The sequence below is a fragment of the Canis lupus genome, chromosome 23 (assembly GCF_048164855.1).
Source record: "Canis lupus baileyi chromosome 23, mCanLup2.hap1, whole genome shotgun sequence".
NCBI classification, from domain to species: Eukaryota; Metazoa; Chordata; class Mammalia; order Carnivora; family Canidae; genus Canis; species Canis lupus.
The window spans coordinates 33,521,050-33,546,734 of record NC_132860.1 but is presented as its reverse complement, the minus strand read 5'-3'; the positions used below and the strand labels follow the sequence as shown (position 1 = coordinate 33,546,734).

At 35.4% G+C, this 25,685-nt stretch overlaps 1 protein-coding gene across 2 annotated transcripts in view; it reads left to right on the top strand.

The window, feature by feature from the left end:
* The window catches only part of TENM4 (teneurin transmembrane protein 4), a 2,813,748-nt gene that overhangs the window by 766,884 nt on the left and 2,021,179 nt on the right, over positions 1-25,685 (top strand). The gene's annotated exons all lie outside the window — the stretch shown is intronic.

Sequence of the window (25,685 nt, the reverse complement as noted above, 5' to 3'; positions counted from 1 at the left end):
ATTTTTTTTAAAGATTTTTATTTATTCATGACAGATGCACAGAGAGAGAGAGGCAGAGGCACAGGCAGAGGGAGAAGCAGACCCCATGCAGGGAGCCTGATGTGGGACTCGATCCCGAGACTCCAGGATCGCGCTCTGGGCCAAAAGCAGGTGCTAAACTGCTGAGCCACCCAGGGATCCCCTGTACTTCCTATTTTAATTCACTTCCATTGTTTACAATTTTATATAAATGGAATCAAATAGTATGTTGTCTGGCTTATTTCACTCAGGATAATGATTTGAAGATTTATCTGTATTTATCATATATTGGTAGTTTATTCCTTTTCATTTCTGGTGTAGTTATTGCATGGTATGGGTATGTCACAATTTGTTCACCCATTATCCTGTTGGTATGCAGAAGCCTCTTGAACTTAATTTACCTTTCATGACCTTTTGTTTTGTGTCTCTGACCTTAATAAATTATTTGTGAAAAAGTATTTCAATAACAAAGTTCTCTACTCCCTCTTAATCATAGAGAAGAAAGAAGTACCTTCAGAATATATAGGGGTAGAATTACAGTATTTATGACAGTAATAATGGTAATAATAATAATAATAATAATAATATGCTTACAATATACATAGTACCAGATGAAGTTTTTTAAGCTGGAGATAGCATTACTAATAATGTGGACAGTTCCTACCCCTTGTTTTATTTTTAACTATTTTACAAAGCAATTCATGGGTTATGAATATGGGACTAAAAACTATTATGATTAAATTTGAATCATTCATTTAATATATTTTGAGGGCCTACTATGTATCAGACACAGGACTAGGAATAAGGGATTCAAAAGTGACAAAAGACACATCCTTGTTCTTTCATATTCAAAAGTAGATTTGTTGTAAGCATAATGAGAAGTTTAAACACATACACAGGCCTTTTCAATGCCCTAGCTTTGCCAGTGTATCACATGGTCACATATTTTGTCAGGTTTGCAAAATCAATCTATTTTAAATGCACTGATAAGAACCTACATCTCTCTACACTCCAGCTTTCCTACTACATACTTTTTCCCCAGAGGCTTGGCATTGGAGTTGTCAGGGGCATTTTGGAGATCCAGCTAAAGGAAATTGGTGTTAGAAGTAGATAGATAGATGATAGATAGATAGATAGATAGGTGATAAATACATAGATGTTATACATATACATATATGATTTAAATGTAGTAGCACAGATCCATGTGGTTCATAGATAATGCTATGTATATTAATTTAGGACTAGTCACCCCAGGTTAGAAATAATATATAGAAATCCTGCTGCTCATGGTGCCACCTCCCTGGACTCCAGGATCAAAAGGTGCATGTCCATAAATTATTACACAATATAAAGGTGCCCCTTGGTGCTGTACAATGGAAGAATGTGGATGGTAGAGGAAAAACTATGTTTGAATTGGTCAGACCCAGAAGTTTGTGTGTATGTAGAGAGAGAGAGAGACAGAGTGAGAGGTGGGTTAGGCTATTAATTAGTAAAACTGTAATGTTATTTTTCTGTGTATAGGATGTTTATACTATTTGTCAACTTTCAATATTTTATTTGTGTGTGATTTATTTTCTCATTTTAAATAAATATTAACATGTGCACCTGATTTTCTATTTGTAATCTTGGATTATTTTTATTAGAATCATCCCCTGACTTGAGGCAACAAAAAACTAAGATTCATTGAGGTGCATGTGTTACAGTTCAGTGAGGAAGACAGGCTAGTAATCATACAATTAAGATACAAGGTTATAAAGGCTAAGTAAAAGAACCTCAAATAGTGTAGAAGACAGAAATAAATTCCTCCTTGGAAGGACAGAATAGACTTCTTTGAGAAAGCGGTGTTAAAGCTGAGGTGTTGTGCAAGTTGGTCAGAGATAATATATATCCTTTGTGCTTGTGTACCTTTGTGTGGGGAGAAAGATAGGAGGGTGTCAAAAGGTATTTTACTTTATCTTTAGACATACAGAGTTTTAAAATAGGTGGGGAGGTGACACAGGATCAGATTTTTTGGTTTTTTTTTCACATATATTTTACATATATTAGTTACATACATTTTTACGGCTAACCCTGAGGGGCATGGGTAAGGAAATGCCAAGAGTTTAGGCATTCAATTATGTATCTTCCTAAACTGTTTCTTTCCTCTGAGGCAAATGACCTTAATCCTCTAGAGGCAGTTGTCAAGGAGCAGTTTTCAAATGCAGTAGCACTTAGTGAGAAAGCTTCTCATTATGGTGAGTGTTATCTGGGATTCCAATGAAAACCAACATAACGTAGGCCCCACCCAGTTATTGTCCACTTAATCAATTTTGTTATAGAGAGAGGGTCACAAGTAAGGAGCTGATATGTCCATTTTCTCCTGTTTAATTTACTTTGTGAGCCTGACAAATTATTTCTGTCCTCTAAACTTCAGTTTACTTATGTTCACGATAGAGATAAAAGTCCCACTTTATAGATTGTTTTGAGAATAAGAGGATCTAATAAAATCATTCAGGATAGAAGCGCCTAGCATAAAATAGACGTTCAGGAAGTTTCAAACACATATGCACTTTAAGAGTTCTACCATTGTAGGATTAAATATTTAAATGTAAGGTTAGAAAAAAATAATAAAATAAATGTAAGGTTAGAAATTATAAAACTCCTAGAAGAAAACATAGGCAGTAAGCTCTTTGAGATAGGTGTGTGCAGTAGTTTTTTGGATCTGTGTCCTCAGGCAAGAGCAACCAAAGCAAAAAAATAAACCAAAGGGACTACATCAAGCTGAAATCTTTTGCACAGCAAAGGAAATCATCAAAAAAAATGAGCAGGCTATCTTCTGAATGGGAGAAGATATTTGCAAATGACATAATTGATAAGGGGTTAGTATCCAAAAATGTATAAAGAACTTACACAACTCTAGATAGATGATAGATGATAGATAGATAGATGATAGATAGATAGATAGATAGATAGATAGATAGATAGATAGATAGATAAATGACAGATGATAAACAGAGAGATAGAGACATGTTTAAATAATCCAAATAAAAATGAGTAGAAGAGGGGTGCCTGGATGGCTCAGTCAGTTAAGTGTCTCACTCTTGATTTTGGCTCAGGTCATGACCTCAAGTGTAGGATCAAGCCCTGCATCTGACTCCACTCCAGTGGAGAGTCTGCTTAAGGTCCTCTCCCTCTCCTTCTGTCCCTCCCCTGCTCTCTGTCTCTCTCAAATAAATAATTATTTTTAAAAAATGGGCAGAAGACCTGAATAGACATTTTTCCAAGAAGACATAAAAATGGCCAGTAGATACATGAAGAGATCCTCAACATCACTCATCACTAGAGAAATGCAAGTTAAAACCACAATGACCTGGAGGTTTAATTGGTTAAGCTTCCGACTCTTGGTTTTGGCTCAGATCATGATCTGGCAGTTGTGGGATTGAGCCCTGCATTGAGCTCTGTGCTCAATGTGGAGTTTGCTTCAGATTCTCATTCTGTCTCCCTCTGCCCTTTACCCCCACTCTGAGTGCTTGCATGGGCATTGTTTCTTTCTCTCAAATAAATAAAATAAAGTCTTAAAAAAAAACACACAGTGAGATACCTCACACCTGTCAGAATGGCTATTACCAAAAAGACAAGAAAATAACAAGTGGGTGGCAAGGATGTGGATAAGAGGGAACCCTCATACACTGTTAGTGGGAATGTAAAATGATATAGACACTAGGGAAAACAATATGGAGGCTCCTCAAAAAAGTAAAAATACAACAACAATTCCACTTCTGGATATTTATCTAAAGAAAATGAAAATACTAATTTGAAAAGGTATGTGCACCCCTGTGTCCATTGAAGCATTATTTATAGTAGCCAACATATGGGAGGATCCTAAGTGTGCAGTGATCAGTAAGTGGATAAAGAAGATATATGTACACACACAAACACACACACATATACAGACACACACAATGAAATATTCCAATGGATTATTCGTCAGCCATAAAAAATAATGAAATCTTGCCAATTGTAAAAACATGGATAATAATAGAAGGTATTATGCCAAGTGCAGTAAACAGAGAAAGACAAATACCACATGATTTCACTTACATGTGGAATCTAAAAAAAACAAAACAAAAAGAGATTTCTAGGTACAGAGAACAATCTGGTGTTTACCAGAGGCGAGGGGGTGGGGAGGGGGGTGGATGAAATAGGTGATGGGTATCAGAAGGTACAAATTTCTAGTTACAAAATAAATAAGTCACAGGGATATAATGTACAGCATAGGGAATATAGTCATGATATTGTAACAACTTTGGTGACAAATGGTAGCTAGATTTATCGTGGTGGATCACTTTGTAATATATATAAATGTTGAATCGCTTTGTGTACACCTGAATCTAATATTATATGTCAACTATAGTTCAAGTTAAAAAAAAGAAAAGTTCTGTCATTTTATAATGAGATGCTACAGCTCTTCTCTTATGTTCTTGATGAGATACTTTTTGGAGAATGGCTCTCAGAAGATTTTTTTCCCTAAATGTATAATGTCTCTTTGAATTAATTCACTAATAAAAAATTGAATAATGCTTAGAGGTCCATTAAAAGAGTAATTTTAACAGGTCACTGAAAGCTTATTTTATGTCCCTCTGAGAATACTCCAGTATTTACTTAATATTCCAAGATGTTCTACTTCTTTTTAAAAAGATAGAGACCATATCTTTTATAAGATGCTATTCAGTTGTACCATCATCTGCATTCAGTTTTGAGAACTGGAGTGCATATGAATGTTCCATATCACTGTGGTATTCATATTGAGCTCTTGTCATAGCCAAAAGTGACTTTCCAGAATGCCGAATTTTATTTTGTTTTTAAAAGTACAGCAATGATAGGCAAAGTTTTTACAGTATGGATCTGTGGACATGGTTTGGGATAATATTTGCCTCGCTAACTCCTACTTCTTTTTGTTTGTTGTTTTGTTTTAACTCTTACTCCTTTATGATAGTCTTGCTTTGAAGACTATCTCTAATTCAAAAGTTACTTCCCTGGCCCCAAGGTCAAGTTCCATTTTTTATAGCCCCTTAGCTCTCTGTGTCTTCTCAGTCATTGTCTCTCATTATGTCTGTGTTATATATTGAACATCTGTCTCTCTAATGCATAAGCTCTGAGAGTACAGGAACCAAATCTGACTTACTAAACACTATATCCCCTTAACTTTTGGAGGTTCCTGGCATATAACAAGTATCCAATAAACATTTATCAAGTGAATGATGAATGGTTATATGAATGATCATTTAATCAAGAATCAAGATTGCAGCTGAAGTGGGTGGCTCAGTCAGTTAAGTGTCCAACTTTTGACCTCAGCTCAGGTCTTCAACTCAGGGTCTTGAGTTAAAGCCCCATGTTGGGCTCCATGCTGGGCATGGAGACTACAAAACAAAACAAAACAAAAACCACAACTAGAAACAAGAGTCATAGACCTTTTAGGATCCACTTATAAATAGGAAGCTTTTCAGATTCTAAAGCTGAGGAAATTTTGAGAAATTAAGAGAGAAATAAATACAGAATAAATACTGATATTTTAAAGACCTGTGTTATCTAAAAACAAAGTGCCATGCATAACTTGGTTTTCTCATAAAACTTTAGCATTTGTTTCACTAAATTGAAAAGCAGAGTTTATATAGACAAGAAAATATTCACAAATTGAATTTACTTTGAGATATTTTTCATCTTTAATACAAATTCAGCCCCAAGCTACTGATCTTTTAAAAAGCAACACTCTTGTTGGGTGATGAGATACAGAAAAAAAAAATTGATATTTGAAGAAAAATTCATCCATGGTGCAATAAAACAAAACAAAACAAAAGCAAAAACAAACAAACAAACAAAAAACAGCATTTTTAGGGTGACTGGCCTGGTATCCCTTCAGGACAGACACTGGGTAAAGAGGAAAAGAGAAAACAAATTTATATTTATTGGGCATTTATCAGGAGTCAGTCCCCAAACTGAGCACTTTACATGGATTATCTGATTTAATTTCCATAACAATAGTTTGGGGTTGATATTATTATTTTCATTTTTGAAATGAAATACTGAGGCACAGTTGGCAAATAACTTTTCAAAAAGGATTCTTAGTTAAGACAAGCAGGAGTGGAATTGTAAATAGGTTTTTCTAGGCCCCAGTGCGCAGGCTAATGGTCTCACCATGGCACAGGAAACAAAGAATGCTCTCATTTTTAAAACAAAAGCTCAGCAACAGCCATATTCTGGAGTTGTTCTCCTCATTGAAAAAAAAAAAAAAAAGGCAACATCTTCAAAAGCAAAAAGTATCTTCCCTGTTCTTTTAGGATCTGAGCTAGTACTTACTATCTAATAATGTGACCCACATACCCAAAATTACATGTTTTAGTAGATGCATTTTTAAAAAGTTAAAAGAAATAGGTACAATTAAGTATAATAATATTTTAACTCAATAAATATATACATAATATTACTTCAATATAGACAATAAAAGATTGTTAATATCAGTTCTTTGCATAGTATATTTTCAGAATCTGATGTGCATTTTACACACGCAGCATATCTGGACTAGCCATATTTCAAGAGTTCAGTAACCATATGGCTCTGGGAACTGCCTTATTGGGCAGCATAGATCTGGATGGCTCTAGTTAACTAGACTGGATAAACAATTTCAGATAGGGAAATGTTAGGCCTTCTTCATTAAAATAGCAACATATCCATTGTCATTTCTTCTCTATTACTGACCTTCTTCTCAGTTGTTGCTGCAAGAAGATGAATAACCTAGGTTTTAGAGTCAGGTCTCCATAAATCTCTGCTCTACCTCTTAGTAGCTATGAGTCCTTGAACATGTTATTTCACATGTCTTGGCCTGTTTTCTCGTTTACGAAATGGGGAGAATGATGCCTAGATCAGAAGGTATTAATAAGTTAGATATAAATCTCCTGGCACATGACACTTGCTCCATAAGTAGGTTTTCTTAATACTAAAATTGAATCTCATTTTTCTTCTCTTAATAGAGATTGCACTATTCTTGACACAGAAATTCTATATAGTTTACTATACTACATATCACATCCCGCCATCCCCTGCCCTGGCCCCACCTCATTGCTTCACCCATAATTGTGAATCTGGGTTAGTCAATTATTCACCCTCTGTGATTAGATAAAAAATTAATATGGATCTAATACATGTTGATGTATTTATTGTTTTCTGATACATTGGAGTTTCCTGCAGAATGACATGTGTGGGCTAATTGGGATAATTTACAACCTTTTAGAAATCCCATTAGCTCATTTATAGATGAATACTCTGTAGTATTGAGCTCTTTAAGTATTTAAGCTCTTTAAGGCCCATCTACTATCAACTAGAAGTAAAGGAAACTATAGACCTACCCATTCTGTTCTTTCTCCCCAAGGAAAACAGGTAATTAAAATTCCCCACATACTTTCTCTTGTTTTTTCCTGGTCCTGAGCTAAATGCAGGAATCTCCTTATGTTAATCTAAAAAGTGCTGCAGGCCCATGTATGCTTCTTGAGGTTTTTTTCCCAACGGTAAATAGAAAATGCCTACTGAAGCAGGAGCTTGTGCTCAAAACTCATTTGCATTCATTTCCCAAATTAAAAATAAAACCCAAATTTACAGTAAGATTTTCTCATATAGTGTCTTATTCTCTCAAAAGTTAGTTAATAAAAAAAAAAGTTAGTTAATAAACTAAAATTTAAGAAATATTCACTAAAATATTATTATAACATGAATGCTGTACGTTAATATCAAAGTAATAGAACATAGTACGTATATGTTGTATAAAGAGGATCACTAACGTGTGTTGTGCATATGCTGACAAGCACTTGTAGGTGTGTATGCAATTTACAGGCTAGTGTACTATTAAATGGTTTGGTAGAAAATGAGAGAAATGGGAGTCTCAATAAGTCATATAAGTATAATCATTCAAAATTCATCAGATATTTTATAATTATTTTAAATTTTACTGTTAGGTTGTGAACAGAAATACTTTACTACCTATGTCTTTTATAGATGAGAAAGCTAAGGTCCAGAGCATTTAAGTGGTTTTCTTGGGGATAATTTTTGGCTGGGCAAAGGATGTCACTTCACCTGTACTACTGTATCTGTTGGAAACTTACTGGTGAATTAATCAAGAACTAACATGGTTATGCACCAATTTTGTTTTTTTTTAATTTTTTTTTAAAGATTTTTATTTATTTATTCATGAAAGACACAGAGAGAGAGAGGCAGAGACACAAGCAGAGGGAGAAGCAGGCTCCATGCAGGGAGCTCGACATGGGACTGGATTCCTGGACTCCAGGATCACACCCTGGTCCAAAGACAGGCACTAAACCGCTGAGCCACCCAGGGATCCCCGGTTATGCACTATTTTATAGATTTTCACAGGACTTGCTTTGCTGAATAAAGCCTTTTCTTTGGTTAGAGAAAATAGTCTGATTTATAAATGTAAATGCATTTTTGAGGTTACAAACATCAGCTTCATCTCTTAAAGAGGTAGTATTTGTAGTACTGGAAAGCATTATTTAATGTCAGCTCCTCATCCTACCTTCATGGCTCTACCACTTTTTGACTGTATAACATTGGAGAGAATCATCATACCACTAGTCATTGTGGGGCAAGAAAAAAAAAGAAAAGAAAAAACAAAAAACACATATAATTAAAAGGGATATGGTCAAAGATTCAAACTTGTTTTCTATGAACACGTCTGTTGGCTGCAACAGGTGCAGATGGACAAAGAGTTTGCCTATCTGAGTATCTGTAAGTGAAAAAAAAAAAAAAACATCATACTAGCATTAAAAACAGTTAATAATTTCTGCATCATCTGCCAGAACAGTCTCATATCACTCTCACTGAGTATTTGATTTAGACAGTTATCAGAATTAATTTGCATTACTCAAAGGGGATCAAAGGACTGTGTTGCATTATTTACATGTCAGCTGTCCTCATTTACTATTTAAAATTATAAATTATCCCTATTCTTAGAGGAATATAAACAAGAACTGCTTTACGACCTGAAAAAAGTCACTACCATGTGCAGGTTAACCCCACATTAAAGAACCTTCACCATTTCCTTGAACCTGTCTAAATACAAAAGATTGTAACAGTTGTTTGAAAATACTTTAGCTAAGAAGCACCTCTTGATGGGAAAAGAAGTGATCATTTTAATGCTTCTCAAAGAAAACACTGTTAACATTTTGGGGGTGGGACAAGTCTTCATTTTGAAGGATATTCCAGCATGTCAAAGGATGTTTAGAATCTCTGTTTTAAATACTTTGGGGCAACCAGAAAATACCACTCACATTTCTAAATGCTATCTATGGGGTATTATATTCCCTAGTTGAGAACTACTGAGGTAAAGCAAGGTAGGGCTCATCTAGGCACTAAAAGCCCACCTTTGGAATCAGAAGGATCTGGATTTGACTCTTGGCCTCATCAACTTATTAGCTCCATAATCTTTGTTATTTAAAATCCTTGAGCCTCAGTTGTTATTTGCCAGTTGGGGATAATAATGCCTTCACAGGGGATTAATAAATTAATGCTAGTAAGTCATTAACATGATGCTCAGCATATAAGAAATCCTCATTTAAAGGGTAGCTAATTTGTATAGACGTTGTCAAATGTGTTTTGATAAAATTTCCTATTGGCTCAAAAAAAAAAAAAAAAAGAGGGTAGCTAGTGAAGTCAATAATGATTGTGGTAGTTGTCATGGGGAAAATGGCACTGGTGGTAGTTGTAAAAATAGGGGAATCAGGAGGTAAGGTGTTTAAGATATCGCCTGTAGTGCCATACTGCTTGAGTGGAATTTCAGTGCCACTACACCATTTGGGCTAATTCTCCAGATGCCCTATGCTTCAATTTCCTTATGTGAAATGAAGACCGTAATAGTGAATACTGTAGTAATTTGTTGTAAAAACTAGATAAGTTTAAATGCTACAAAGTGAATCAGGTTTAGAGATGCCTGTGGATTCAGTGGAGACAGAAGAAGAAGAATGGATCTTTGGACTTTCTGCTTCCAAAACCTTAAGCCACATTAGGTTCAATTGCTTTCGGGCTGCTGGCTCCACAGTAAAGTAGTTAACTAGTCAATTCGTCACAGAAGGTATGTCAAGGTGGTTCAAGTGAAGGTGCTATTGTTTTCTCTGGTAGTGAAATCTGGTTCATACAATCTTCACTTTCAAGAGAGTTTTGTATAAGATGTATTCTAGATTCTAGCCAAGGTAATTCATTCTCAGAATAGCAAATAGCCATGATTATAACAAGATCTCTTAGATGTGGTACAACATGAAGGCTATAGAGGGAGTTTGTGTGAAATCCTAAAGGAGAAAGAATGAAGCTGTTAATAATTCAGCTTCAACACATCCACAGATACTTATGCTTTCATCCATAAAGGAAATAAATTGTCAGAATGTTTGTAATGTTAACCACTTTAGGATTAATAGAGTATGTAAATCACTTTGATGAATAGTAGTTATTTGCTGATTTTGCCTTGTGATTATAAAGGTGGTATGTTTTGTTTTGATTGTCTGTATAATCTTCAAACTTTGTGGTCCAATATGAACTTTAAAAGACAACTGGGAATTGATTTTTCAAATGAGAATTTAGGCTGTTACCTGGTTATTTCATACAGAATTTGCAACTCCTACTCATAAATGTGTTGTTGATGATCACCGTATTATGCTGCTTCTCAGAACCATAAATGTTAACAGATAGATATGTGATATCCTGGAATAATGCAGGGGGTTTCTTTTATCATAATGTCAGTCTCTTTCCACCTGGGAGTAATTTTTATGAAAGTAATGACGCGGTATTTCAAAAGGATGATTTCATTCCTCTTTAGATTCCATTTATTTGTTTATTGAGTGACTACCTAATCTATACTACATGATGCCTAGCCTAGTCATGTTGAAGATATGGACATAAATGAAACTGTTTATACCCACAGAGGGGTTTGGAAGAATCATATATTTGATAAATGTACCACACTGTGAAAAACACAATAAAAGAAACAGTGGGGGGTACAGAATGGAGTCAAGAAGGATAGAGATAGCGATGCCTTACCATAAGTCTTACAATGTCACATATATAAATAACTCAAACAAGTCAGGCAATTTCAAAACTAGGAATTAATCTTTCTAACCCTATTTCCTATTACTTTCTGATATGCATGTGACAAGGGTTTTTTAGTAAGGACATGGGTTAATGTAGACTTTCCAGTTATATAGACAATGATCCAGTTCCTCCTGCCCTGCATACCAGCTGTATGGCTTTAGACAGATTATTGTATTTTACTTAGCTACCCTTTCTTTATCCATAAAATGGATATGGTAAAATACCCATTAGGGTTGTTGTGAAAATTAAATGCAGTGATTCATATAAGAAAGAATGACAAAGTATTTAATAATTGTTAGCTGTAATTATCTTACAGTGGACAATTTTTCTACTTTGTATTTTATCATAAACCCATTATTTTTCTACTTTAAAATTATTGTTCATTATAGTTTGCTTGTTGGAAATGCATATACTTCTGTATTTCATCCTACTGAAATCCGAGATCTTAAAATGGTACTCTGTCTTCAATGCCCTTTCAAATTTCTTTCAAATGTATGAATATAATACAATCACTTGTGAGTATGTTCCACTTTTTCCTCTCCATAACCATATCTATTGAGGACCAGGGTATATCATATTACTCAACATAGTGCCTCAATGCCAATTAGCTAGAAAATAGACCCTCAATACTAATTTGTTGAAATAAATTAAGCTATTGGCAGGTAATTTAATAGTTACTGAGATTTTTCAATCAAATGTTGTACATCCTGCATTTTCATGCATTGTACATCAAGACCCTCTAAACGATTTTTCTGTACCAACTTCAAACTAAGTCAGTTGAGGAAGGGCACTTCAATTCATCCAACAATGGCTCCCCCCTCCAAACCAACAGTTCAGTTTATATGCATCACCATCTTTGCTTGTAGGGAAATATTCATTTGTGGAAATATTTTAATATTTTATTCACTTTGCCTTTATTAATTTACACAAATGGATGGAACAGATAAAGCTGAAATTGCTGAGGCTTGTGAGGAGAAGCATAGATTTCATAAACTCAATATAATTAAGGCAAGATGGAGATCATTAGGCTTGACTCAACTTTAGCCTCTATCAGGCATTCACTGGCCTTAAGACCAATCAACTGTGTGTTCAATTATGAAGGAAAAGGATAAAACTGAAGTGTACAATGCTAGAAATATACCATTAAACAATGTGCCTAAAAGATGAGCTGTCATTAGGGATTTTGTAATTGTTTTTAGCATATTGGGAACGGAATACCTATTAGAATCTGTGAGTTTTTTGTTTAGCTTGTAAACACTTACCAAACTATGAAAGTTGGAGATTGTTTACAATTTTATTCCTTTTCATAAAACAAAAAATTGTATTGATGTAAACTTTAAGTTGCCAATGTTTAAAGGTATAGAGAATATCTTCCATCCCCAAGCTTTACTCCCCCAACATTATTAATCTAACAGTAAATGTCAGCTTTGCTAATTTCATAAAGAAATTTTTAGATTTAGTAAAATTGTTTAATAAACTATTTCTGTCTCTTGTAAATGCATCTCAGTTACTGAAAGAAAAATAACTCTAACCCAGAAACTTTTAATTTGATAGAGATTATAGTCATTCACTTAAATCTTTTTGTGAATTTTAAGTTATATGATTATCAATAAATTCAATATCTATATATTTCTGCAACACTTTTTATTAATATGCAGGTTCTAATAAAAAATCTAGACTGTCTTTGGAAGAGAAATTGAATTTGTTTCATAAATTTTGCCACTCAAAAGCAGACATTATCTAAATTTGTAAGATACAAGGTAGCTGTTTTAGGGCAGACTACTTTAATGTGAATGTGAAACACCTGGGAATCATTTAAAGATTTATTTATTTGGGAGGGAGCAAAGGGAAGAGGTTAGAGAGAGAATCTCAAGGAGACATGCTGCTGAGCAATAGCCCCATACGAGACTCTCTCTCCTAGGACCCTGAGGTTATAACCTGAGCTGAAAACAAGAGTTGGGCACTTAACCCTGTGCACTTAACCCTAAAAATCTTTTTAGAGTACAGATTCTGACTTAGTAGGTCTCGGATGAAGCCTGAGTTTCTGCATTTCTAACACATTCTCAGATGCTGCTGCTGCTGGTCTGGACATATTTAATAGCAATTGGGTAGAGCACCAAATATGTAGTCAGAAAATTTTACTTCCAACATTACATCTATCATTTGCTGGCTATAGAAATTAGAAGTCACACCTGTTCACTTTTTCCTTCTCTGTTGCTCTTACTTTTGTCTAAGCCACTTGTCTTTTCTCAGCCACGGCAAAGCTTCTTCACCGTTTTCTCAGCATCAGTCCTTGCCCTTTTCTAGTCCACTCTCCAGACCACAACACAAACAATACTGCTTAAAAACACTAATCCTATCCCATCATCAACTACCTAAAACCTCCCTTAAAAGCTTTTAATGTCTCTCCTCAAAGATAAATTTCCAATTATTAACATAAGCCATAAAGTCCCAATCTGCCTCTCTCATCTCATCTACTTCTCTATTCCCATTGTTTGTTAGGTTTCATCAAATGGGCCTTTTCCTTTGTTGGCTAAGTGTGATCCTGGGCAAGCAGAAACGTACAACCTTAGATCTACCCTTGAAACCTTCATCCACTAGATAGGAGCTCTCCCATGAAGTCAGGGTCTCTGGGTTTGGTTTCTTTCTGATTCTCCAGCACTCAGAACATTGCCTGGCACAGTGTAGGTTTCCAGTAAAAAACTTTGAATAAATGAGAGAATAAATCACTGTAACATCTATATTATTTCTTTCTTTATCTGTAAGATAGACAAAATATTACTTCCCTCTCAGGTTCCTTCAGCTTCATTAGCATATATGAAAGTAGAAAGCAGAATGCCTACTTTAAAAGATATTCAGTTTTATGAAGTATTTTTACATCATTTTTTCAATTATGCCTACATTATTTGCTATTGCTAAAATAGTCAATTACTATGTGCGGCTTTGCTCATTAAGTCACTCATTCACATATACAACATTGGAGGTTTGCTAATACTGTTGCTCCAACTTGGGATAGTACTTCCTCAATCTGGAATTCTAGCTGCAATACATTCTAAACCTTTACTGATTGCATCTGACAATTGTCTCCTTTTGGCTTAACTAGTGTACCTTAAACTTTCTTCTTTCAAAGCACTTACAACATTTAAAAATAATAAGTGCTTTTCTTATTCCAAAAGTAACTTGAATTTGTTATAGAAAATATTTTAAAAATGCTGATAAGTAAAAAGAAAACCATAGTTCTTACTGCAATCAAGAGCTTTCATGATAACATAAGCTCTCAAGCTCTTTCATATTCTTTAAATTGCAAAAAATTGCGACAGTTTAAGTAGATTTATTTTGTAGTTCCAAATTATGTACATAAGATTTTTTTGGTCACATTAGTTAGCTGGTATTGTCCCCTATTAACATGAATTATCTTAACATACTGTCAGAGGGTGTATTTAATCAAATATATTTTGCAACTATTTTTTAAGGAAGTAATAGAACAGCATAAGTCATCTGGATGTGAAATTGTATTGCAATTAGGTAACACAGTAAGGCCTGAGTTCTGTAAGAATATTTGATCTACAGTAGATTTCCTGTGTATTCTCTGTGCCACTTTCAGCTCTCCTCCCAAGGGAACATCTAAATGCACACAGCTACTTCCTCTCGCTATTGTAGAACCAATTAAATTAATTTGTTGGAAATAACATTGTCTATTGCTCGCACTGTGCTAGATTAGATTCTCTCTGAATCTTCCTGGGTTTCACTCTTCAATGTGTATAGCACTTTGAATTTTAGTGGCAAGAACTGCAGTCTTCCTGTGTGTGTGTGCGTGTGTGTGTGTGTGTGTGTGTGTGTGTGTATACTTAAGTGCTCCCATGAAGTAGAGCTTTCTCAGAACGCTGCATTTACTTCAGGAGACTGCTACATATAATCCCTCATACTTTAGTATAGTTTAGGATAGCAAGAAAAAGAAAGAATATGGAGATTCTTTTGCATTATGTGTATATCTCTAACTTTGGGGATTCTTTCCCATATCCATCAGGAAGAAGGGAATTCTATGTAGGACAAGATGCTACATGATAGGATAGGGAATTGTAGTTGAATGAAATATTGTATGTCATAATGCCAAATTCATCTGTTCACTAAATGAACATTTACTGCTCTAAAACAGGTCTTATGAAAGATACATAGGATACCTGGAAAAAATACACACACACACACACACACACACATATATAACTGGAATACTTACACATGTATTTGTATATCTTTATAAGAATGTAAATATATGTGTATACGAGTTATACATAACTCATAATTTATAAAAATTATAAATATAGGTATATATTTCAATAAGACAGTACAGGTCACTTGCATATTAAATTGCAGTTTCTGGATTCAGTGTGTGTATGAAGTGGGAAAGTAATATATAAGGAGGAAAACTGCAGGTTGAGTTGAATGATTTTGAGACCAGAATATATATATATATATATGTATATATATATATATATATTCTGGTCTCAGAATCATTATATAATAATCATATATATATATATATGATTTTATTTATTTATCCATGAGACACACACATGCACACAGAGGCAGAGACACAGGCAGAGGGAGAAGCAGGCCCCATGCAGGGAGCCCGACGTGAGACTCATTCCCGGGTCTCCAGGATCACGCCTGGGTTGAAGGTGGCACTAAACCGCTGAGTCACCCGGGCTACCCCAGAATATATATTTTGAAGTGAAAAGCCACAGTAGCATAAGGGTAAGAGGTAAGCAAGGAACAGATATTTAAGGGACTTCTAAAATATAGAATTTTGACATTTGGCTATAGGTCAAATCCTGTTACTCAAGATGCTATCATTGCATAGTTCATTGCATAGTAAAATAGGATCTCTTTAAACCATAGATTTTACATGCTTGGGTTTGTTTCATTTTTGTTTGACCATTTTCTGTAATTGACAAAGACAATATTTCCACATCCTAGGAGACTAACTTGCATTATTGGGGAAAGACTGTGGGAATAGGAAGCAAGAGGAATTTAAACACTGACTTTGCTATTAACTAGCAACGTAGCCTGAGACAGAAGTACTTTTCTTTTCTTCTGGAGGTTTCAGCCTCCCTGTCTGCAAAGCAGGAATGGGAGTGTTGGTATAAATAGCATTAAACATCCTTGGATTATTCACTTTCTGTGATATCTTATGACTCCAACTAACAACTCTTGCCTTTTGTATTTTATTCTATTTTATTTTATCTTTTATTTTAGTTTTTAGTTTTTGTTTTTGTTTTTTTGAGAGAGAGGAGCACACACACAGATTAGCAGGGAGGGGTAGAGGGAGAGGAAGAGAATCTTAAGCAGACTCCACACCTAGTGCTCAGAACCCTATACTGGGCTCGAACTCACCACCCTGAGATCATGACCTGAGCCAATGTCAACAGTCAGATACTCAAAGAACTGAGCCACCCAGGCTGCCTGCCTTTTGTCTTTTAGAAGATAATCCAGACTAACATTAATTCCAGGTAATATAAAACCTAAACTAGAGTTAAATAGGATTTTGACATTTGCTTTCACTTAGAAACAAAGTTCAAGAGGGAAAAATGTTATATGCTGCTACTACAGACTAAATGACTTTGGAATTTGGGTAGTTTTGAAGATTGCTGCCCTAACTGTTATTGTTGTTAAAGCTTTTAGTAATATTTAAAATTAAACAAGTCAGTTTATGTTTGGCATTTATAATAGTGTTTGGTACATAGTAAGAGCCCAGTAGAAATGATCCTCCTGTTAGTGTTGCTTATGAGAAATGAACAAGCTAAATTTAATATATAGAGTACACAACATAGTTTCCTCAAAAATGCTAGTTTCTCCTTGCCCTTGTCAACCTGTGGATATCTATGTTGTTATTTGGCTATGATGTAGCACCTGATCCATTTTATACCACAACTGGCTGAGCTTCAGTCGTGGGCAGGTGAGTCAGTCTGAAAAGTGTAGATTATGTTAAGCATCAGGGCAGTGGGGGCAGAAATTAAAAGCTCTATAGAAGATAGAAATAGAAAATTATACTTGACAGCCTCAAAATTTTTGACAGACTTCCCTCTGGTTCATGAATTAGGAGGGCAGAAGGATGGATATTAAGATACCTGAGACAGAGGTAAGACTTTTAACATTTTTCCATGCAGTGCATAGCAAATTGAGTCAATGCAAAAGTAGATTTTATTATAGTGGCCAGAACTCTTGCTAGACACAGATGGAACCCCAATCCAAAGGAAGGAAGGAAGCCCTCTTAGAAGAGAAAAAAATTCTCTTTAGGAACAGGAATAATATGTTTCATATTGGATGATAAAATATTGCTTATATTTAACTAATATAGGTCGCCATTTAAAAATTTGGAAAGGATATGACCTAAGCTGTGCTTATTGCCAGCTCTGCAAAACCTTGATTAATTAGATCTATACTCTTGGCTTGGCTTTTACTTAAGCTAGAATATGAATGCTGGATCTCCTGTTACCCACTAACTGTACAATCTGAAGTAAACTGATTAAAATTCCTGAACCTCTCATTTGTAATATGAAGACACAAAACCCTAATTGCAGAATCATGCTGAGGATTAAAAGAGAACAACGATGATCTTGCCTTGCCTAACACAATATTTTTTTGTTGTTGTTTACTTGGTAATACATCAATTTCAGTAGCCCTAATGTCGGAAGCTTTCCATGTTGGACAATCCCATTTTACTCTTTGATTTTCAGTTTTTCTGTGTCTAAAGTGAGTTTTGGAGTGAGATTATTTATTTAATTTATTACAGCTTCTGCATTCTACTCTTTATGTCTTCCTGTGACACTGTTCCCTATGCATATTTGCATGCTAAGAAAAGTATCAATGTTCTTATTTAAAAAAAAAAATTGTGGAATTGTGGAAATTTCAGATGGTCTACCAGAGAATAGAAAGAGACCTTAGGGTCAGTAGGCAGCAACAAGTAGCTTTAACCTGATCCAATTTGGCTTACCTATTATTTGCCTTGTCTTAGAATCTATAATCTAATCTCCTTCCTCCTTCAGGAGACCCTGAGTCCAATACGAAGAGTAAAGTATTCAGAACATAACAGTTATTTTTTTTACAGTAAAGTCCTAGACATTTTGCTTTTTCCCAGCTGTTCCTATATGTTGGTGTTGTGGGGGTGGTGAGTAACTTTAATATTTGCCTGTGTCTTCTTGTTTTAAGCTCTTTGTTCATTATTGGGACCTTGGCACTGGGAAAAGCAGTTTTCCAGTTTGACATGCTGCTTTTTCTGTTTTCCTTTACCTTATTTCCCCAACTGGATCTGGAAATTTAACTTTACCTAAGATAACATTAATGGGTTTTAGAAGCAATCAGCCTCTCAGTTGGTCACTTTAAAGTGCTCTCAGGGGGCGCCTGATTGGCTAAGTGGTTGAGCACCTGCCTTTGGCTCTGGTCATGATCCTGGAGTCCTGGGTTCGAGTCCCTGCAGGGAGCCTGCCTCTCCCTCTTCCTGTGTCTCTGCCTCTCTCTGTGTCTCTAATGAATAAATAAATAAATAAAAATCTTAAAGTGCTCTCAAGCTAGAAGCCAGGACGTTATTTGACCTCTACCAGGCAAGACACCCTGCTTCATAACTAAAGTAAGGATTTCTTAGTATTGCGTTTAACTAAATCAAAGACTTCCCCTGGTGTATGATGCTTGAAAATTTTCTTCTCCACTTCCATAACTGGATTGCGAGTATTTGGATAGCATACACTAAGACCCGGCGTCTTTTTTCACCTTAATTTCTACTATGGTTGTCACAGGGGATGGTTGCTGCTGGGAACTATGGTGGGTACTTGTAGTCAAATATATAGGTAAGTAAGACATGAAGTCTGTCTTCAACCAATTCACAGCCCAGCTATGGAGATAGACAGGAAAAAACATATTACATATTTGAAAAAGAAATACTGTAATAAACACATGAGCAAAGTTCTGGTAACAGCGTTAGTGTCCAGAGCATAGCAATTGCTTTACAACAAGTATGAATAACCAAACTGAATTCCTGAGAAACACATTAAAGGAATAAGTCATTTTCCTCAGGAAAGGGTAGGGTTATTACCTTAAAGAGGTGCTAATTGAGATGGACTTTGAAAAACAGAGTTTGACAAGTTCAACTTTATGCTGTTTATACTAATTAAAGAATTCTCTGGAAACCTGGTTAAGGCCACTGTGGCTCAAACCTCATTCTTCCTCTTTTGCTTTCAAGGAAACCTGATAACAGTAGAGACAATGATAACATAACCAAGTTGGAAATAGAGGCAAGGACCACATTGCAAAGAACTTTCCATGACATGTTAAATATCGTGAAATGATAAGTTTTCTCTAAATCTAGCTTGTTACTTTTGCTGTTAATTCTCGGGCTGAGTTTGAATTTGTTGTGAAACATTCAGGTCATGCATGCTCAAGTCCAGCTAAAGATGTACAGATTAAAAAGCAAATAATGGAGGAGATTCCCCATTATAAACCTATGTCTTTAGAGTAGACAGTCGTCATTGCAATGTCAGAGAAATTGGGCCATATCACAGGGCCTTAAAAGGCCTTGTCTCCCCATTGTCGCTTGAGAATTACACATCTGGAATATAAAGGTAACATTTTTGCCTTTGACTTAAACTCTGTGGGAGCCCCTTCTGTCAAACTAAAATGTCAAAGAGACAGATTCATGCCACTCACTAATTCAGATCTTGATATAGATCATCTAAGGATAATTTGTAGGAAATATAACTAAATCTATAGGAAAGATACCCAAGTAAATGAAAGATAAGTCAAAACTAGCCTGATGTATAAAATCAAAACTTGAACTATGGATGCCTACAGCTTGGAATGGAGAGAGCAACATTGAATTTTGGAACAAAATATTAGGTTAATAACATCTCTGCAACTTTTCTTGCTGTGTGATATATTGGGCAAGTTCTGTAGCCTGACCTGGTCATAATATGTGGACATATTGCCACTAGGCTTATCTCCTTCACAGTTTTCTTTTTAATGAGAATCCAATTACTTACATTAAAGCCCTTCATAAACTCTACAGTACTGTTTAAATGCATTCTTTAATTTTTGGCTATTTGTTTTCCATGACACTGAAAATATGAATCAGTACATAAAAATTTAACATACAAGCTCTTTTTCAGAGCACATTTGTTGTGGGAAGTGAGGTACTAGCGTATTCAGCTAATAGTGTTGTTCCACACAGCAATGAGTTCTTTGAATCACTTATGTTTTTTACCTGCTGTGAGTTTATAGTGCACTAAAATTTTCAAGTGTGGCCCTTTTGTTTACATTTCATAAGTAATATATATTCTGTCGTGGCATTGAAGAATTACCATGACCCTAATAGTGCTGATTAAGTATCCTTGCCAAATCAACTACAAAGGACCCTGAACTTATTTTCCCATTCCCTACTCAAGCAAAAGGAGAAAAAAAAATGACCCATTTAAGATTGGAATAATACTATATTCCCCCCAACTCACAGATGAATAGATCTGTAATGAAGTGCAATTTTCCTCAGAAAATAAACTCCAACGAATGGAAAATTGGGGTTACAGCGCATGCATTGCGAAGTAATAGTCACTTAAGTATTGAATACAGCCAAAGGACAATTTGAAAAGATGAAGGACGTTCAAGCAAGAAACTAGAAATCTGGCAAAGGTGAAAGAGGGTCCACTGGAAGCTTTATTGAACAGCGATTGCAAGTGTAACAGTAAAATAATGATTCAGTTCTGCAAGATGGAAGGGGTTGAAAGGACAAAGTTCATCCTGGTTCATTTCTAGACAATAAGTATGTATAGGCCATGGTCCAATGGTTGACTTCACAGGAGTAAAAACAAAACAAAACAAAACAAAACAAAACAAAACAAATGAATTGATTAAAATAGAAAAAAGAAGCTTCAAAAATTAACAACCCAGCACAGAAAGTGAAAGATCAAAAAAAAAAAAAAAAATTCTGACTCCTAATGTACATATTTAGGGTTTTCAGATGCTCTGAAAACACTTTATTTTTAGAACATTTATTCATGAAAACAAAATTTATTTAGTATAGTACTTACCATATCCCGGGCATAAGAACTTGTAGAGTTAGCAAGGAAGAAAATGGATGAGGTATCTTTGCTCATGGAGCTTCAAAACTAATAACTTCTACCTAATTCCAATGAAATACACCCTACTTTGTTTCTGAGATTATTAGGGTAGGTTGAACCATAATAAACTGTCATTTTTGTGGGTCAAAAACATTTGAGTATTGGCAATCTTAAAGGTTCAGCCTAATATTATCCTATAACCTTTGTTTGAATGCTAGAAGCCTTTTAAGTAAATGTTCTTTGCTTTAAGAATATTTTTTCTCTCCTAGCCTTTTTTTTTTTAAATGAATCTCTCACCTTTATTATTCCCCCTAAGAGTCACTTGAAATCTCCAAATTAAATACTATTTCATGTTATAGGGGATGTAACTGTGGTCACCTTCATATGCTAAGGGATCAATATGCTGTAGCACAGACTCCCTAGAATTAATCACTCAACTGAGATTCCTCCTGTCGGGCACAGTTTTAGAAGTCTTGGTGATACCTTAAATCTAGAATAGCACCCCTGTTCCTATATAGCTTTACTCTGTAAGGAAACCTTTTACTGAGATTCTATAAATTATGTTCTAGAGTAATTCCATCTTTCCTTTGTCTGAGACCAAGACTTTCACTCTTAACTGTGGGGATATATCTCTTATTCATTGCATTGAATAGGTTGGGTCATCAATTAATGGATCATATATTAGTATGATTGGATTGTACCCCTTTCCCCTATCCCCTAACCACAGCTGACAAGCTACTTCTCTAATAAAGTGGTATGGTACCAGAACAGCAGTATTAGGATCAACTGTGCATTCTTGAGAAATTAAACACCCAGCTCTACCCAAAACCTCCTAATCACAAAACTTTGGGGCTTAGTCCCAATCATCCTATTTAGTAAGCCCTCCAGATAATTCTGATGTGGCATTTAAGTTTGAGAACAACTGATCTAAAGCAGTAGTTCTCAGTCGACTACATATTAAGATCACCGTGGAGAATATCAGTAAGTTTTGATACCTGGGTCCTAACTCTAGAAGTTCCGGTCTGCGGGTGAAGGATGAGTTGGTTAAATAAGCTTTCCAGGTATTACTGATGAATAGCTAAGATTGAAAAGCACGGGTTACTAAAGTTAATAGCTTTCACATAGTTTCTATGATTGCTACCTATGAAACCAGGCACTGGGCTTACCTTGGAAGATGAGGCTTTAGATATTATTTTATTGGATATTATACTTCCTTAAAGTAATTTGTTTTACCACTGTATTTGTGATATTTCATCATATTTGTGATGTTTTATATGCCAATTTGCCTTTCTCCAAAGTCTAAATTGTTATATTTTTCCTTTGAAGCATTGGTTGGGGAGAAGGGTCTTGGGTCTCATAGGGCTAGATTAGTTTTCTGTACTAAGAGAAGTCAGATTCTCCAGGAGAGGAGAGAAGGCAGACTCTAGCTTAGATTTAGTTTCAGCTCTGGAAATGTGACACTCTTAATAGGGAATCACTCATTCAACCATCAGTAAGTTGAAAGGCTGAATTTTGAACATTCCTCAGTTCAGTCTTGGAATTAGATTAATGATTTGGCCTGGGATAAGGGGGGGTGGGGTAGGTGGGGAGAGCACAGAAGAACAAATGAATATGCATGAAATGTAATTTTGAGGCCATTCTATCGTATCTAAACCCTTCCAGTGAAGTAGAATGGAAGAATCCAACTCTTTCCCCAATGCAAATCATTTACTTTTCTCTCAAGGTTAGTATGTTTAATAAAGTAACCTTTTGTCTTTGCTATCTTGAGTCCTTTATGCTAACCTCCTGAAAGCCTTTGTTCCGGAACCCCTTTCAGTCTGGATTGGGTTGACAGGAGAGATTAGAAGAGAAGAGACTCTAAATGGTCTTCTTCTTCTTCTTCTTCTTCTTCTTCTTCTTCTTTTTTTACCCTTTCAAAAGCAAAAGAGTCCCAGCTTGCAAAAATTAAGCAGCCAAGAATATTTGATGCCTCATTTTGAAATGTCAGACCTTACATAAACCTTTCCCAAAGTAACTGTAGGTTTTTACCCTAGACACATTCATAGAATTTTCATTACTGAAAAGTGACAACTCTTTCTTTCCAGTGAAACTACATTCTCTAACTTCCACCTAATTCCTCATAATTTGCCATCTTTACACTGGGGATACCAAACTATGAAAAATGGAAAGGTATCAAAGGTCAGGGTAAATGTTTATAGGAATCTTATTTAAAAAAAAAAAAAAAAAAAAGACAAAAAACACTGTTGCTGGGACACCTGGGTGGCTCAGTTGGTTAAGGATCTGACTTCAACTCAGGTCATGATCTTGGGGTCCTGTGATCAAGCCCTGTGTTGGGTTCCTGGCTCAGTGGGGAATCCGCTTGTCCCTCTGCCCACCCCCACACCCCCTCATGTTTTTTTTTTTTCTCTCTCTCTCTCAAATAAATTAAAACAAACAAACTATTGCCAAATAGCTTTAAAGCTTTGGCAATTGTGATTCATCAGTTTCTTGGGGGTGGGGACATTTTAAGCCTGGATGGCTTATATAGGACTAGTTAGTACGGAGTCAAGAGAAGAGTAGGGAAGCTTGGCTTTACAGACATCTGTAGATGAAGTAGATGAAATACTTTGGCACTGATGGGAATGTTGAGCTCTCAATTTTCTCTCTGTTGTGTTGCTTTTACTGTCCTCATTAAACACATTATTAGTAGAGAGCTTTTATATTTATATTTACCAAGGACTACAAATTGGCATTTATACATGCACAAGACTTGACAGGCATTTATTAGGGAGTCTTCAATCTATCACTGTTAACATTTATGTAAGATTCTCCAAGTCTCTATGTTTTAAGCAAGTATTCTTCAACATTTGTTTGGATTCACTGACAGTAATAGCTAATAATAATGACAATGAGGTGCCAGGAATTTTTTATGTATATTTCTAATCCTTCCAACAATCCTGAAATTTAGAATGTTATAATCTTCATTTTAAGATGAGGAAGCTGAGTTTGAAAAGTAACTTGGCCAATGTCAAAGACATGCCAGGGGGAAAAAGAAGTGAGAATCAAATCTGAGTCTGTGCAGAGACAAACTCCTGCTTTTGCATCAGCATCTTAATTCTCTCAAGCATCAATAAGATCATTATTCAGGGAGAGGTTAAACTTCATTGAGCCAGTCACATTTTGTCACTTGCCAAGCCCATGGACACTAGACTGTGAGCTCTATTATAGTAGGGCCATGACTCTTTGGTCCTTATATATTTTCTGTATTTAGCACTATGCTTGGAGCCCAATGACTATGCAGTAAACATTGTTTTTTGAATGAGTGAATAAAGAAAAGAATAAATTGGCTTCTATATCTATCGATCAAGAAGGTATAGGATTCAGCCTGGGCTCAATTCCCAATTCTGCTTCCTAGGTTCTTAGCTGAACTTGGAAAAGACACTCAACTCTCCTAAATCTCAGTTGTCTCAGCTGCATAAAAAGGAGTGATTTAGAAGATCAATTGAAAGATGAATGTAAAAACATTTAGTAAATTCAGTGTAAATATTAATTGCTATAACTGCAATGTAATTTGCAAAGCCCTGGAAAATGATTTCTTATCTAGATTGGAGATAAAATCCTTCCATCTGCTTTTTGGTGCCTAAAATCTGGCAATACATTTCACATATTTTTTGACTTTTTATCTTGTTCCACTTTAAGAAATATATTTTCTGTCAAACCCAGCTCATACATATATGAAATTGAAATTATAATTAAAACTAAAGCAAAATTGCCATGAAACAATATTTAAATCCACATTATGCATGCTGATGTTCTGTGTTCTCTTCTGTTTTATTTTATTCAAATAAAATATTCTTTATAACCCATTAAACTGATTTTAGATTCCACTTATTTGAAAGTCACTTTTTGAAAAATATTGTCTTAGGGGGAAGTATCACTCTGATTTCAAACTCTTTCGTGCTTTAAGACTTTTTTGTATTAAGACTCTTTGACAGAAAGGATGGTGTCAGAATCTGAAGGGGAGACAGGAATGTGTGTGTGTGCATGCGTGTATGTTCATGTGTGTATGCACATGTTTGTGGTTGGGAGTGACAATGACATAGAAGCAGAATTAATTAGAAACTGTCTGTCTGTCTATCCATATATATTAGTCTGTTCAGGCTACTATAACAGGATACCATAGACTGGGTGGCTTAAAAAGCAAACATTTATTTTTCACAGTTATTGAGGATGGAAAGTCCAAGATCAAGGCAGCAGGAGAGTCAGTGTCTGGCAAGGGTCCACTTCCTGGTTCACAAGCAGCACTATAAGAACAATGCTATATCCTCACATAATGGAAGGAGTGAGGGAGCTCTCTAGGGTTTCCTTGACAAAGATACAATGTCATTCATGAGAATTCTACTCTTATGACTTTTATCATCTCTTAAAGGCCCCACTTCCTAATACTGTGGGTTAGATCTC